Below are 17864 nucleotides of genomic sequence, written 5' to 3'. Positions count from 1 at the left end.
GTCTGTGCGTAAACATGTATTTATGTAATCTTATCGAGTATGATAGGTCTGAGAATATGTTGACTGCACGAGAGAAGAATGCTTACTCTATAAGAAAGAGCTGATAATCTTTGCAGGAATAATACATGCACACACACACACACACACACACACACAACACACACACATACATATATATAAATATAAAGTATATAAGTGAATATAAGTATGTTTTGCTTATGTGGTCTGTCTGCTTTCAAAACTATCAGTTATCTTTAAAGAGTAAGCATTTTCAATCAATATGCTTAAAACTTAAGCTACCGTGCCTGATAAGGTTAAAGTTGTATGCACATAGACGCTTAATACGTACAGACAGACAAATAGACAGAGACAGACAGCCACATCGATGCGAGAAACACACACATGTACATGTGTTTTACGTCGCTACACACACACACACACAACACACACACACACACACACACACATATATATTAATAAAAATAATAATATTACTATCCAGTAAGCATAAAACACCATAAAAGGCATAATCTATATATATAAAGCTGAAGTTGTCTGTTTGTGGCAGGTTTGGTAGCCTTCAACTAACACTATCTCCTCCGAGACACTGCGAAGCAAGTTGAGCAAAATTGAGGGTATGATAGAAGAAGGCTTGCTCTTCATTCCCTAGAAGATAAAATTCAAATCGGACCATGTTAAGGCCAAAAATTATTTACATCAAAAAGGCGCTTTTTTTCTATGAAATTCCCTATTTTTCACGATTTTTTGACTGCCGTGGCGCCATTTTTCGGTGTATTTCAAACAGAGCTTAAAGAGAATAACAAGCGACATAATGCAAAATTTTTACTTTTCAAAAATTCCAATTCTAATGGGTCGAAAAAAACCCGAGCAACGCCGGGCGATACTGCTAGTTATAAATACAAAGCGAATGTACACGAAATACGATCATTGCTAGAAATAGCAGCCGTTAAGTTATCAGCACTATGTAGAACATCACTGAATGTGTACATTAGGCTTTGTGTGTGTGTGTGTGTATGATTTATAAATGAGGGTGAAATAATTTGATATTAATTTAATAATACCATCAATTTAACACCAAGTGGCTTAGCACATAAAAACCAGGAATACAATACAAGTTTATATATAAATATGAGAGAGTGACCACTATGTGGTTAACACTAGTGCTAAAAATAGCTCCGTTACTGGTAACGGGGCTACCAGTAACGGAGCTATTTTTAGCATTAGAGTTAACCACATAGTGGTCACTCTCTCATATTTATATATATATATAATATATATATATATATATATATGTATGTATATAAAAAGAAAGAGAGAGAGAAAGAGTGAGAGAAAGGATGATATTATGCATTTAACACGTGTTTCTCAGTTATATTGAACCCATACATAAAAAAGTCTTCAGTCGATATGTGTGTATTTGAGTGTGTGCAAGTATGTGTGTGTGTTTATATGTTTGAGCGCTTGTGAATGTGTATGTCTATGAGTTAAGAGAATGATCAGTAGTTAGACAGAGATCAATACATTTTCAAACGGAACTTAAAATATTCGTTGTCGTAGGCTTCTTTAATGGCAGAGTGTTAATTTTATTGTGAATGCTGTTTGAGAGAATAGTGCTGAGTTCTGTCATCAAGAAATTTAGACACCTGCGAAGTAATAAAATTTATTTAAAAATTTGATTTCTCCTATTCACTATTAAATATTCACTCCTTAATTTCGTTGCTACCGCGTATACGTATCTGTCTAATTCTCACTTTTAATACGTATTATGTGTTATGACTATAGCATTAGAGCATTTTAGGTCATATTTCTAGCAATGTAGGTGTTTGTAACACCCTAGTCATGTTTAGTGACAATTATAGTTTTCTTTTTGGGTAAAATATTGAATACTGCTATATATATATACATATATATATATATATATATATATATTACATTATATAAAAGGGCTTAGTAAAATAAATTACTTTGCCGCATACTGAACTCATTAGAAATAGCAGCTATATATATACACATACATACATACTACATATCTATATATATATATATATATTAGGCGTAGGAGTGGCTGTGTGGTAAGTAGCTTGCTTACCAGCCACACGGTTCCGGGTTCAGTCCCACTGAGTGGCACCTTGGGCAAGTGTCTTCTACTATAGCCTCGGGCCAACCAAAGCCTTGTGAGTGGATTTGGTAGACGGAAATTGAAAGAATCCTGTCGTATATATGTATATATATATGTGTGTATATGTTTGTGTGTGTGTGTGTGTTTGTCCCCCCAACATCGTTTGACAACCAATGCTGGTGTGTTTACGTCACCGTAACTTAGCGGTTCGGCAAAAGAGACCGATAGAATAAGTACTAGGCTTACAGAGAATAAGTCCTGGGGTCAATTTGCTCGACTAAAAGGCGGTGCTCCAGCATGACCACAGTCGCATAACTGAAACAAGTAAAAGAGTATATATGTAAGTATGTATTCTATTTCTTTACTACCCACAAGAGGCTAAACACAGAGGGGACAAACAAGGACAGAAAAAACAGATTAAGTCGATTACATCGACCCCAGTGCGTAACTGGTACTTAATTTATCGACCCCGAAAGGATGAAAGGCAAAGTCGACCTCGGCGGAATTTGAACTCAGAACGTAACGGCAGTCGAAATACGGGTACGCATTTCGCTCGGCGTGCTAACGATTCGGCCAGCTCGCCGCCTTAAAATATGTAAGTATGTATTCGGCTCACAATCGTAAGCTTGTGAGTTCAATTCCCGGCGATACGCTGTGACCTTCAGCAGGACACTCTATTTCAATTTGCTTCAGTCCACTCCGCTGGCAAAACTGAGTTGTACCTGTATTCCAAAAGGGCCGGCTTGTCACATTCTGTATCACGCAGAATCTCCCTGAGAACTACGTTAAGGTTACACGTGTCTGTGGAGTACTCACCCACTTGCACGTTAATTTCACGAGCAGGCTGTTCCGTTGATCAGATCATTTGAGACCCTCGTCATCGTTAGCGACGGAGTGCCAGATATATACGAGTGTGTGTGTGTGTGTGTCCGCGCGCGCGCGCGCGCGTGTGTGTGTGAGTGTGTGCGTGTGTGCGTGTGTGTATGACTATGCTCTTAACCTTAAAGAAACATGAAAACCCATAATGTATCAATACTCGTTGACGCCTCAGTACACTGGACACTATATTACGCACACTTTACCTGATGCCTCTCCCCATTAACAAATCAAATTCAATCCCCATTGAATTTCGACATCATTTTAATCCAGGCGTGGATAACCCATGATTTGCTTAGTCCTCATTTATTCAAAGGCAAATATGAAATGCTTAAGACCAAAACAGTTTCCTTTTATTCTTTTACTTGTTTCAGTCGACCCCAAGAACTTATTCTTTGTAAGCCTAGTACTTATTCTGTCGGTCTCTTTAGCCGAGCCGCTTCGTTACTAGGACGTAAACACATCAACATCAGTTGCTAAGCAATGGTGGGGACCAGCACGGTCACACACACACACACACACACACACACACACACACACACACACTCACACACACACACACATATATATATATATATATAAATTCAGGGTGAATACTTGATAAGTGTAAGCATCTGTATATGCCAGCTAGTAGCAAAGGTGAGAGGGTATATGCATCAAATGAAATAAAAAACAGAACACAAAGGATGTCGCGGTACCCGTGTTTCAAACTTTATACAACAACCTATTCTTACATCAATGTATAATCGACATAACAGATGGTTTAAAGCTTTAAATATATATATATATATATACGCCGGGATTCTTTCAGTTTCCGTCTACCAAATCCACTCTCAAGACTTTGGTCTGCCCGAGGTTATAGTAGAAGACACTTGCTCAAGGTTCCACGCTGTGGAAATGAACCTGCAACCATGTGGTTGAGAAGCAAGCTTCTTACCAGACAACCACTCCAACAAAAATTACATTTCATACCCCATAAAGTATGAACGCTTGTCTTGGCATATTAATCATGAGTCAGAATACGTTCGAATTCATGACGTAGAATAACAGTGCTATTACAACCTACAAGCATTGACAATACTACCCATATTTTTATGTAATTCATTCTATCTTATTTATTATTAATACTGGTGCGGTTGCGTGAGAAATAAAATGGAATTACTTTGAATGCTTATATGCTGTCAACATCTATGATTCATATAACTATATCTGTTAAAGCTTTTAAAATCAATATTTTAGTGTGAGTACTACTAAACCCCTGTGCAATGACTCGTATTAATATATAATATATAAGAAGAGTGTTACCGGTAGTATTTTGTATTCTTCTTTGAAAAATGGACAGGTGAAATTTTTTTTCATTGACCTATATAGAAAGAGTGCGCTTATTATTAAGAAAGACTCTGTTACAATTTCTCTCTCTCTCTCTCTCTCTCTGTATATATATATATAGTCGCCATGATAGATTGTTAGCCACTACACACATATTTTTCTTTCCTTTTTTCTCTCTTTGTTTTTTCTGTGTCCCTTTCTGTAGAAGAGCGTAGGCTCGAAACGTAAAAGACTTTTTCTATTCCTGAGCGTTATACTAATACATCTGTTTGTTTCGTACACCACCTGTCTTCGTCTTTTGTTTTTTTCGTAAACTCTCCCTATATATATATATATATATATATATATATAACAATACTATAGTCAAAACTCCATTTTTAAGCATAAAGAATATGAAAAAATTTAAACGGAGTTTCCGTTTAAAATGGCTTTCATTTGGTAAGGTATCAAAAGGATCTTGTTGTTTTATTAAAAAAAGTACTTGAGAGCCATTAGTTTGAATCGGATACCTTGTCATTGTTTTATAATTCTATTAACACAAGTTATTACAGAAATGGTTACTTTTAAGCAGTTTACAATATTGATTTCATATATTCTATATATGTGGGAAAATGACATATACGTGATCCTTGTATAAGAATAAACGTGAATAAAGCTGTCTCCAAATGTATTAAACTTCATAAAAATATAGGAATGAATAGCAGAAAAGTTGAAGAAATTTTGCAAAACTTTGAAGCAGAATTTATTGATTTATTGTGACACTATAATATTTACTTGCTAAGCAAAGCGCGCATGCTCTAAGATGTTTATGAGCAGAAAGATGAAGCGAGCTCTTAGTAGTGGTTAAAGCTTATTCACTATGGAAGGACAGAACGAAACATCGGTTTCATGATTTGTTTACTTTTTATGAAGTTTAGTAGCGAAATCAAAGTTCTTAACTTGAAATTACTGGGACTGAATTAGCTTATGTTTCTTTTTACCTATATTACCTTACGAAAACGCAGCTGAAAAATACTCGCATGGTTCATTTTTCCAAATTGTTCTAATCTTTTAGATTAATTTCAAAAGATGCTTTCAGATTAAATGAAAAATATGTAAAACTTGTTTTGATGTGATACCAGTTAAAATTCCTGACAAATTCGACTTAGTTAATTTAAAACCGGATATCCAAATTTAATGGCTAATCCGTTTTGGAATTTCAAAACCGCTACGTAGATATCGAAAAGTATTCTGCTTTGCAAATTTATTCTTTATCTTTCTTTTTTTTTGCGCCTTACCTATGCGAATAAATTTGTTGTTTGAACATTCGATGCAAGAATGGCTTAAAAAGCTCGCTTTGTAACCCAGTGGTTTTGAGTTCGCTCCCACTTTGCAGTAACTTGGGCTAGTGTCTTCTGCTACAGTCCGGGTCGAATAATGCTTGTAAGTGAATTTGGTAGATGGAAATACAGCGAAAGCCGGCCATATATATATATATATATATATATATATATATATATATATATATGTGTGTGTGTGTGGTGTGTGTGTATGTGTGTGTGTGTTTGCGTTTGTTTGTCTCCCATCGCCGCTTGCCAGCCGGTATTGCTTTGTTCACCTCTCTTTAAATAAGCAGAATGGTAGAATAAGAGCCACACTTAAAAAAAAAAATGTAATGTGGTTGATTTGTTCGACTTGATCTTTCTACATACCACTACAGCATGGCCGGTGTTCAACTGATTGAAACAGGTAAAAGATAAACGATAAGATATTATAAATAATTATTGGCGCCATCTAACACCTCATAATTTTGCAAAGTAAAGTAGAACCAATCTTTTCATTAAGATGAAAGCTTTAAAGTTTCATTACATTCAAAACATATTTTGTAGCCACTTTGGTGCTTCTGTATTTAAAACATTTTTAACTATCTAATTAATTAATGTATCGAAATATTTTAATAAATGATGTTTCGTGTGATTGCGTGCATAGCTATGGTTTTCGAAAATTTAAGATTAATTACTTTTCTCTGCACATTGGAATTCTCAGATTCTTACACACTTGTAATAATAAAAAAGACAGAAGAAAAGGAACGATTCCGTTCTTAGGTTTTAATTATTAGCTTTCGCACAATACACATCATGCTCGAGTGGTTTTAGTTGAAGATGAGTTGATGGCATCGCGAAATTTCTTCTTTGCTATATAACACTAAAGAGCGGGGTGACCTTCGTCAAATATAATCCCATCATTTAAATCATCTGATATTTAGTTTGCTTGACTGTGTGGTTTCGAAGCTTGTTTGGCAAGCGCTTGGTTTTACGTTGAGTTCCACTGCGCAGCTCTTTGGGTAAAGTCTTCTGCCATCGCCCCGAGCCAACCAATGCTTTGTAAGTGAATTTGGTAGATGGAAACTGTGTGGAAACCCGTCGTATGTGTGTATGCATGTGTCTTTATGGTTGTACCTCCACCCTTTGTCAACCGGTGTTCGCTTGTTTACGTCCCTGTAACGTTGTGGTTCGGTAACAGAAAAGGACAGAATAAGGACCAGGATTTAAAAAAAAAATAATCACTGGGGGCAATTTTTTCGATTGAACCCTTCAAAGGGTAGGGTGACAGCATGGCCACAGTTCAATGAGTGGAACAGGGAAAAGATAACTGCTAAATGATATGTAAGTCGATAAATAAAATATAATGCGGCTAAACACACAATTGAAGAGATTCACAATTAATCCCGACATTCATATATGAGTACACTAACAATATACTCGCGTTAGCAACAAACGCACAGGCACACTATGCCTACGTGCAAATCGCCTAAGTATATAACATTTACAAAATGTATTTACATAAATTTGCTATGGAAGAGCACAGGAATCCAACTCTATTCATTGATTAAAAAGTGAGATCATTATTGCTAAAATTAATTTACGTTATAAAAAAAAAATTCTCAGAGGAAAATGCGCATTGATTATCTCACAACTTCACTGAAAAAAAATCTCAAAGAAACAAACAAAAGAACAAAAAGCACGTATATTTACGAAATGGATATTAAGGGTATGTTTACATTTATTACAAAAACCGAGGGAAATGATGTACAGAATAAATTTCCATGTTATATCAGCTGTAAGTTTTCAGTTGTCAAAATGAGTTATTGTAATTAAGGATGTTATTGGGTGAAATATAGTTTCCCTTTCTATAGAACTGCACAATTGGATATTCGCTTATGTATTGTCCTGTATTGTACGTTATGCATTATGGTTCAATCACCGTCAGTCAATAACATGTTTAAAAATTCTCGTGTTGTATTTTTTAGTTACTTCACTGTATAGTAACTCTATGGAGATTTTACTTATTAACCTCTTCAGAGGACAGAAGAAACAATGAAGTCTAAGAGGTGTGTAGGAAGAGGAGAAGGTGTAAGAGCGAGAGGGAGAGAGGGGTGTGAGGAGAGAAGAGGCGAGAGAGAAAGTAAAGTAGAGAGAATGAATATGTTTAACATGTTATATTCTTATATAGGAGAATTCCTAATTAGAATATGCAATCGCTCATAGACAAACAAAACAAACAAATAAAGATTGCATATTACATATGTGCGCACGTGTATATATATATATATATATATATATATGTGTGTGTGTGTGTGTGTGCTTAGTGGTTAGGGTGTCAGCATCATGATCGTAAGATTGTGGTTTCGATTCCTGGACCGGGCGAAGCGTTGTGTTCTTGAGCAAAACACTTCATTTCACGTTGCTCCAGTCCACTCAGCTGACAAAAATGAGTAACGCTGCGATGGACTGGCGTCCCGTCCAGCTGGGGAACACATACGCCGTTGAAACCGGGAAACCGGGTACATGACCCTGGCTAGGCTTTAAAAGGGCGCATTTATTTCAATGGCCCAGTGGTTAGGGCAGCGGACTCGCAGTTTCGATTCCCAGACCGGGCGTTGTGTGTGTTTATTGAGCGAAAACACCTAAAGCTCCACGAGGCTCCGACAGGGGGTAGTTTCTTCCTGTTTCTTGGGTAACGCTGCGATGGACTGGCGTCCTGTCCAACTGGGGGGGGGGCACATACGCCACAGAAACCGGAAAATCGGGCCCATGAGCTTGGCTAGGCTTGAAAATGGCGCATAAAAAATATATAAATGCATTTACGTTTGTATGAATATACATAGACTCATACATAAACACACGGATGCATCTATTCCTTTAACATTTCTAGTGAAAGCTGAACGTTTATCTGACACGTATAAAAATGTTTGCAATTGATAATATGATTGACTCAGATGTCAATATTTATTTCCAAATGTTAACACGTCATCCTGCACCAGGAGAAGAATGGTTGTCTGAAACCGGATATCTTGATTCTAGGGTGCGTAGGCTCCTGTGAATTCAGAACAGGTCAGCATCTACTGATCTATCTATTTTTCGATCTGTATCATACAAACATATACACACCCACACGTATATATATATATGTGTGTGTGTGTATTTGATTCTATGTATATTATTCTTTCTCTCTCTCTCTGTATATATATATATATATATATATATATATATTATATATATATATATATATATATATATATATATATATATATATATATAATATATATATGTGTGTGTGTGAGAGAGAGAGAGAGAGAGAGAGAGAAGAGAGAGAGAGAGAGAGAGAAGAGAGAGAGAGAGAGAGAGAGAGAGAAAGAGATGGAGAAAACCCTACAAATATACAGTGAACAGTTTCTGTCAAACACGCACATATCTGCTACGTGGTGGACAATATTTCTGAAAAAGAATATTTGTAATTTCACACACACACACACACACACACACACACACACACACACACACACACACACACACACATGATCAAGATGAACAACATCTCAAAGAAGCATTAGAGAAATCCTTAACTGGCTAGTTCAAAACCAAATCATGGTGTCCGTCTTGGTTTGAAAGAATAATATAGCAAATAATTCCGAAGATATCGAAGATATTTAAAAGAATGTAATATTCTCAAGCAGATTAAGAAAATACTTCGCCGAGAATTAAGTAACATACGATGAGTGTATTAGATTCTGTAGAAGAAAAATATCTGGAAAAGTTTTAAGTACAATAACCAAAGAACAAAAACCAAAAAATCTGAAAAATGGCGATAAAGTGAAATAATCTACACCCACAAAGCAAAAGAAAAATTGAACCATGTACTATAACAGGGATTAGCGGATATCATTGCTGAAGATGTAAAATAATAGACAGTGGAGAATAATAAATGGTAGACGCCTGGAAAAGAGAGATTTGGAAACGTCCAGGTAAAACACTCATACACGTGCGCGCACACGGGGATACACTCCTCGTAGACGTTAAGCTTTAATAAGATAATACGGATTCTACCCTGGTTACCAACTTGGATGACACAACAAAACATAAGATCCAAAAATTTGAAAGTGATTCTTGTAGTCATATGCTAAGTATATGGTTTCTTACTCTGTGTAAGACGGTGGTATTAATAATATAACTAAGATGCTGTAGTAAAGTCTTTAAACAAGCGCTTGAAGGATGTTATGATTTGCTTTACTCTTTTACTCTTTTACTTGTTTCAGTCATTTGACTGCGGCCATGCTGGAGCACCGCCTTTAATCGAGCAACTCGACCGCGGGACTTATTCTTTTGTAAGCCCAGTACTTATTCTATCGGTCTCTTTTGCCGAACCGCTAAGTGACGGGGACATAAACACACCAGCATCGGTTGTCAAGCAATGCTAGGGGACAAACACAGACACACAAACACCCACACGCATATATATATACGACGGGCTTCTTTCAGTTTCCGTCTACCAAATCCACTCACAAGGCAATGGTTGGCCCGAAGCTATAGTAGAAGACACTCACCCAAGGTGCCACGCAGTGGGACTGAACCCGGAACCATGCGGTTGGTAGACAAGCTACTTACCACACAACCACTCCTGCGCCTATAATAAATAACTGTAATAAATAACTGTCTACTAAAATACTTCAGAGAGAAAAATGAGAATTTACATAATGCTAGCATTCCTGAAATGTAGTATTGTGTGTGTGTGTGTGTTTGTGTATGTGTATTATGTATATATGAAATACCAATCAAAGAGTTGTAATTACGGATGATTTATATCAGAAATCGAATATTCCGGGGAAGAAGGTTGTTATTATTTTCCACAGATAGGTTCAGCCCTAAATTCCACAGTTTAGTTTGGACAAAATCTTCAAGTTAATCTATAAGCATGACAAGAAACTTGACGCTGTTTCGAACATTTTCGATGCTAGAGTGAACTAAAAACAATCATAGATTAAACAAATAAGGAAACTGCGCCACCCCATCCCCATCAAAAGTTTAAGGAACAAAGTGGTGTACAGATATACGAAGATTAATGTGGCGCGTATAAATCATATCAAAATGAACGAAAGAGCTAATATTAAGGAATATATCTGGCATGCTCTTAGTAGCAGGATTATAAACGAGAGAATTTAACTTAGCTCACAGGATGAACTGTGTCTTGTTCTCATCATTTGCAAGAGAGACTTTCCAGTCTTTCGGACGCTTTGTTTTCTCACAACTCAGGATGAATTTATCTCCAGCAACTCGTGCGTTTCGTTCCACCCCTTTTACAGTCTTCCTTGTACATGTCAGTGCTAACTATGACAGTTGACTGATGAAAGAGAATTTGGCTCGTTCTTTACCCGAATTTTTCCATAAACTTGTAGATCTTGACCAGGTAATCCTTTTAAGTGGTCATTTGAAATATTTTGGCGAAGAGTTGCAAAGTTAGAGCTGTTTGAATTTTCCATACCCTGATGTAAAAGTGGGCGTGGTCAAAAGATCCATGGCGGGTATTTTTCATCCCAAGTTTTTTTCTGGTAACATCAATTTTCTGACTTGTTAGACCCAGGGCTACAGGAAAATATCCATTAAGGTAAATCACAAGTAGGGTGCACCATGATCACCACTAGGCCATGACCTAAAAGGATTATTCTGTCAGTTTTGGAAGTAAGTCACAATTTTAACTAATCTAAGACGCGAATACATGAAAATTATTGGTCTCAGTATGAGAAATGTACGGTAGTTACCTCTAAGACAGCAGTTTTTGTTGAATGAAAACAGTGTGATAATCTGAGGTATGCAAATGCATATGAATAAATATAATTTATGAAGGACAACAAGACATGTCTTCCATGTTGGTATGGCTTCTTCTCAGAGAAAAGCGGTTGTATATATTAGCAGAAAAATGTGATATGCAAATATAATATCAGATATGACATCTAGACGCAAGGACTATCAGGCAAACCTACGTCAATAATATAAGGAGAAAGGTTTCTAACAAACGCAAGAAAAGAAATTAACAAAAGAACAAACTCTGCCTTAAAATTAGTGAATAGGTTTGGCAGTGAAGTATGGCAAATAGAATAGTTATAATGATATTTTGTATCAATGAAACATAGACATGTATTTTACATGGAAATGTAATTCACTGAAGAAGTCTTTCCTATTAAAATCTTGATTGGCATATGTTTTATCATACTCAGTTGCATGAAAGGTAGAGTGACGCCTTGTGGAAATTGTCTACGACAGTAAAATTCGGTAGGAAAGTTCTGAAAAATGTTTTTCCTCCATCCTGCTGTCGTCATCCACCACTCTGAAGATAATGCTTTCAACTAAAGGTTCAAGATCTGAAATCGTGGGGGATAGGATAAGTCGATTACATTGACCCAGTGCTTCACTGATATTAATTTTATCGATTCCGAAATTTGAATTCAGAACGTAAACAGAAATGCCGCTATTTTTCCCGGCGTGCTAACGATTCTTATTTCTTTACTGCCCACAAGAGGCTACGCACAGAGTGGAAAAACAAGGGCAGACAAACGGATTAAGTCGATTATATCGACCCCAGTGCGTAACTGGTACTTATTTAATCGACCCCGAAAGGATGAAAGGCAAAGTCGACCTCGGCGGAATTTGAACTCAGAATGTAGCGGCAGACGAAATACCGCTAAGCATTTCGCCCGGCGTGCTAACGATTCTGCCAGCTCACCGTCTTCATAATTAATAATAATAGTTTCTTTTAAAATAATGAAAATCAAAGTCATCTAAAAAAAAAAAAAAAAGGTCCCATGCCACAAATTTTATTTGAAGGAAAATACCTATATAACCGATTATATCTACACCACTATTTGGTTATTTTAGTGATCGAGAACAGTAAAAGGCAGAGTCGACGTTTGCGGAATTTGAAATTAGAATGCCAATGAATGTAACTCTATTACAAAACCATTTTGTCGCGCAGAATCACCTATTTACAGCATAACAATAAGAAGATGAAGAAGAATGTAAAACTTATAAAGAACATCACAATCAATGCTAAAATAAAATAAAATAAAAACAATGAATAATAACTATAATATAACGTATCAAGGTTTCCATTTTTACATCTATTTTCTATTTGGTATCTAGTTACATGAGTGCATAGCATTATAGATCAAATTGTAAATGTGTTCGATGGATTATCTTCACCGACATCATCAACTGCACCATCGACTCCATCACCAATCTCGCTGCTATCTCCACCACCATCGTTAACGCCATCGCCATCAGCAATGGGTTTATCACCGACGACTCCACTACCATCAGTGCCGTCGCCACCACCGTTAACATCACCGTCAACACTATCACCACAAATTCCGCAATTACCACTACCTCCGCCATAACATTCACCACAACTACCACCACCACCACCGCCATCACCACCAGTTTAATTGCCATAGCCATTATTAAGTTCACGTCCATCAGCGCCATCACCTCAAACTCTAAATCTATCACCACCACCACCACCACCACCACCACCACCACTACCACCACCACAATTACAAACTCCATTTCTCGTATCCTGCAGACCAACTAGAAGCAAAAGAAATCTAACACAGTAATTTTACCAGAACCATCTCCACTAAATTCTCATTTATATCAGTGTTACTACTAACTACAATCTCTAATACCAACATTACTAACATCAGAATAACGAATACTACCTCATCATCGCTACTACATTTTCACCATTGCCTTAACTTTTTCTATCACTATATAACTGAGAGCAGTAATTGCAGTAGCAACGACAACAACATCAAACACATCAAGAAATGCATCGTAAAGAACAATATTACTAAGAGCATCAACATCGTTGGCAAGATAATAAATACTCCGCAAATGCACACAATGAACAAAATACACACCTCCCAGCGCTCCATGCACCTTCCTTGTCGCCCCTCCAAAAATATATACAGTACATTTCTATCGATTTTACTTAGAGCATCTGTAAGCACTTTACTGTCTCTCTCTCTCTCACTCATTCTCTCCACCTTTCCTCTCATCTATCTCTCACTCACACCTTTTCTCTCTGTAATAACTACTCTCCCACACTTTCATTCCACTTTCTCTCTCTCTGTTCAATTACCATTTGACTCCCTTATTTGGCTTCTGTCCTTGAAATATGAAGTTTTATCTGATGGTATAACTCGACAGACAACCCCAAGGAAGGACGCATACAGAGTAGCTCCACTTTCAAGTACTGAAATGTTGCTGTTTGTTTAGAGTAGAGCTGTTTGTGAGCGTATCTGCTGGTGGAATGTGGTGGTGGTGGTGGAGGTGTGAAGGAGGGAATAATAGAAAAAAGCAAATCACAAAAAAGTCAAAATAAAATTTACAAGGAAAAGCAACACAAGAATACAGCCGAGAAACGATAAAAATTAGGCAGCACAAGAACGTGACATTTTCTTATTTCTTTATTGCCCACAAGGTGCCAAACATAGAGGGGACAAACAAGGACAAACAAAGGGATCAAGTCGATTACATCAACCCCAGTGCATAACTGGTACTTAATTTATCGATCCCGAAAGGATGAAAGGCAAAGTCGACCTCGGTGGAATTTGATCTCAGAACGTAACGGCAGACTAAATACCTATTTCTTTATTACCCACAAGGGGCTAAGCACAGAGAGGACAAACAAGGACAGACAAAGGGAGTAAGTCGATTACATCGACCCCAGTGCGTAACTGGTACTTATTTAATCGACCCCGAAAGGATGACAGGCAAAGTCGACCTCGGCGGAATTTGAACTCAGAACGTAACGGCAGACGAAAAACCACATAGCATTTCGCCCGGCGCGCTAACGATTCTGCCAGCTCGCCGCCTTAGGAACGTGACATTTTCTTGTTTAATCCTTTCTACTATAGGCACAAGATCTGGAATTTACTGTTTAATATTTTCTATTATAGGTACAAGGTCTGGAATTTACATTGACTCCATTATTTGACTGGCTCTTCTTTCATCGTCCCTGAAAGGATGAAAGATAAAGTTGATTTCGGAGGAATTTGAACTTAGAATGCAAGGCTGGAAGAAATGTCGTTGAGCATGTTGTCCGGCGGGCAAATGATTCTGTTAATCCTTTCGATTTTTGGCTCGAGGAGGTAGAATTTTTTGATGGGAGAGGGCAAATCGATTACATCGACCCCACTACTTGCCTGGTACTTTATTTCATCTACCCAGTAAGGATGAAATGTGTGGAGGCGCAATGGCCCAGTGGTTAGGGCAGCGGACTCGCGGTCGGAGGATCGCGGTTCCGATTCCTAGACCGGGCGTTGTGTGTGTTTATTGAGCGAAAACGCCTAAAGCTCGACGAGGCTCCGGCAGGGGATGGCGGCGACCCCTGTTGTACTCTTTCGCCCCAACTTTCACTCTTTCTTCCTGTTTCTTGAGTAACGCTGCGATGGACTGGCGTCCCGTCCAGCTGGAGGGAATACATACGCCATAGAAACTGGGAAACCGCGCCCATGAGTCTGGCTAGGCTTAAAAAGGGCGCATAAAAAAAGGATGAAATGTAAAGATGACTCTGGCAGAATTTGAACTCGGGATGCAAAAGGTCACGACAAATACCGCAAAGCATTTTCCGATGCTCTGACGAGTCTGTCAATCCACCATGTTAATTATGATGGCGATGCTAATGATAACAGTTTCAAATTTTTGGTAGATGGCCAGCAGTTGGGGAAGGGGTTGTTGATTGCATCGACCGCAGTACTCGACTGGTACTTATTTTATCGACCTCGACAGTATGAACGGCAAAGTCGACTTCGGAGGAATTCAAACTCAGAACATAAAGAGCCTGCAGAAATAGCGGTAAGCATGTTCTCTGACGTGGTAAGGATTCTGCCACCTCATCACCTTTATAATTACTTAAATTTTAGCACTAGGCCAGCAGTTTTGAGAGGAAGGGTAAATCGATTACATAGGCCCCAGTAATTTATTTTATCACCTCAGGAGACCTGAAAAGCAAAGCTGACCCCAGCGGAATTGAACTTAGATCATAAAGCCTCGTAACTAAAGACCACAAGCCATTTTGTTTGACGTTCAAACCATTCAGTCATACAGAAACCTCATTTCGCAACGAACACAGAAACATTTTTGGATAAGAATGCTTATCAGCTGAACCAAAATCAAATACTTCATTCGTGAACTTTCATACGTTTCTCTATCTCCCTGTACCTTTACTTCTCTCAATGTTTTTATCATTGACATTTTCGCTTCCTTTCCACTGTAGTTCAACTACTGTGCCTTATAGCTGTCAACCAATAAACCGCTGTATTTTTTCCTTAATTTTCTACATCTTCGCTTAATATCTCATTATCTCACGCCTATTATTTACCCTTTCTATTTTAATATATACAGGTGTGTGCACGTGTCTCTCTCTGCCCTTCTCTCTCCACGCACCCACATATATATGTAGAGGGTGTTCGAGTTAAATTTGATTATTCCCATGTCCCCACTTTTCAGTAACAGCTTATGTTTTGGTGAACAGTCAACGGCGTTGGAGAGCATAAACATTAAAGTTGCAATTGAGAAAAAACTGACGCAAATGAATAAAATCTATCTGAATAGTGGAAAAAAATTACCTGTATCATGCTGATTCGCGCTGGTCGTCAAAATGCTGACATGATGACAGCTGCTCAATGATATGTGAACCTAGTACAGGCTGTATGACGTGATAATTATTTCTTTATTGCCCACAGGCTGCTAAACATAGAAGGGACAAACAAGGACAGACAAACGGATTAAGACGGTTACATCGACCCTAGTGCGCAACTTGTAGTTATTTAATCTACCCCGAAAAGGATGAAAGGCGAAGTCAACCTCGGCAGAATTTGAACACAGAACGTAGCGGCTGATGAAATGCCTATTTCTTTACTACCCACAAGGGGCTAAACATAGAGGGGACGAACATTGACAGACGAACGGATTAAGTCGATTACATCGACCCCAGTGCGTAACTGGTACTTAATTTATCGACCCCGAAAGGATGAAAGGCGAAGTCAACCTCGGTAGAATTTGAACTGAGAACGTAGCGGCTGATGAAATACCGCTAAGCATTTCGCCCGGCGCGCTAACGTTTCTGCCAGCTCGCCGCCTTGTATGACGTGATATTGACAAGCACTACTGTGACTAAGAAGGAAGGAACACAAAAGGCATTCTGACCTTGTTTGCATGCCGCAATTCATACTCACATCTTTGAAGAGTGTCTCAGGTTCAATTCAGACGGTTATGTGAAGCTGCTGAAAATTGCGATCAGTCCCTGGCCGGAGAGGTTTGCTGCTAGAAGGCCATAGGTCTGGCAACAGGGTTCGGTTCCTTGAGATACACCCGGAAAGAACCAGAAGTGGATATCGGAGAAATTCAATAACTTCACCAGATCTATTGTCTGACCTAATTTCGTCGATCGTAGCCTCAAGACGCCATCAAGAAAGACGCCATCAAGCCTGCCTTGTGGCCAAGACCATAGAGGTATTTGAAGATCTTCCCAAACGCATGTGCGAGGTTCTAGAGCCGTCACAATCTAGTTGATATTTTTTGATTTTTCAAATATTTTCGGATACAAACTATCGAATTTTGCCCAAACACTCTGTATGTATATTTGCATACATACATACATACATACATATAAACAAAAATACCCTGATGATGACGTTGGAATTCCAATGAAGGAGCCTTGGATCTAGGTTAGAAACCGGTTCTTTCTCTGTTGGCAAGAAATCTTGAAATAAACTGAATAATGACATACATACATACAGAGAGATACATATGTATTTATATATACGCATGTGTGTGGGTATAGATTGCTGGGCGAAGGTAAGCTAGCCGAAACGTCTAAGTCACTGCCATTCGTTTGCTTGTAAAAGCTTAATAAACATACTCCACTAAAAGTATTGAGCGCTTCTTCAGTTCAACGTTAAATTATTTTATACATAGGCGCAGGAGTGGCTGTGTGGTAAGTAGCGTGCTAACCAACCACATGGTTCCGGGTTCAGTCCCACTGCGTGGCATCTTGGGCAAGTGTCTTCTGCTATAGCCCCGTGCCGACCAAATCTTTGTGAGTGGATTTGGTAGACGGAAACTGAAAGAAGCCCGTCGTATATATGTCTATATATATATATGTATGTGTGTGTTTGTGTGTCTGTGTTTGTCCCCTAGCATTG

At 38.1% G+C, this 17864-nt stretch overlaps 1 long non-coding RNA gene across 1 annotated transcript; it reads right to left on the bottom strand.

The window, feature by feature from the left end:
- Positions 1–466: 466 nt before the first annotated feature.
- Positions 467–15491, bottom strand: LOC118764557. The gene is made up of 3 exons (XR_005000376.1): positions 15349–15491; positions 10356–10361; positions 467–494 (listed from the first exon to the last, which is right to left on the bottom strand). It is a non-coding gene; the product is annotated as an uncharacterized LOC118764557 (long non-coding RNA).
- Between the last annotated feature and the right edge of the window lie 2373 nt (positions 15492–17864).

This window comes from Octopus sinensis, linkage group LG8 (assembly GCF_006345805.1).
Source record: "Octopus sinensis linkage group LG8, ASM634580v1, whole genome shotgun sequence".
Classification (NCBI taxonomy): Eukaryota; Metazoa; Mollusca; class Cephalopoda; order Octopoda; family Octopodidae; genus Octopus; species Octopus sinensis.
Note: the sequence above shows the minus strand (reverse complement) of the source record. Positions and strands in the feature narration are given on the sequence as shown.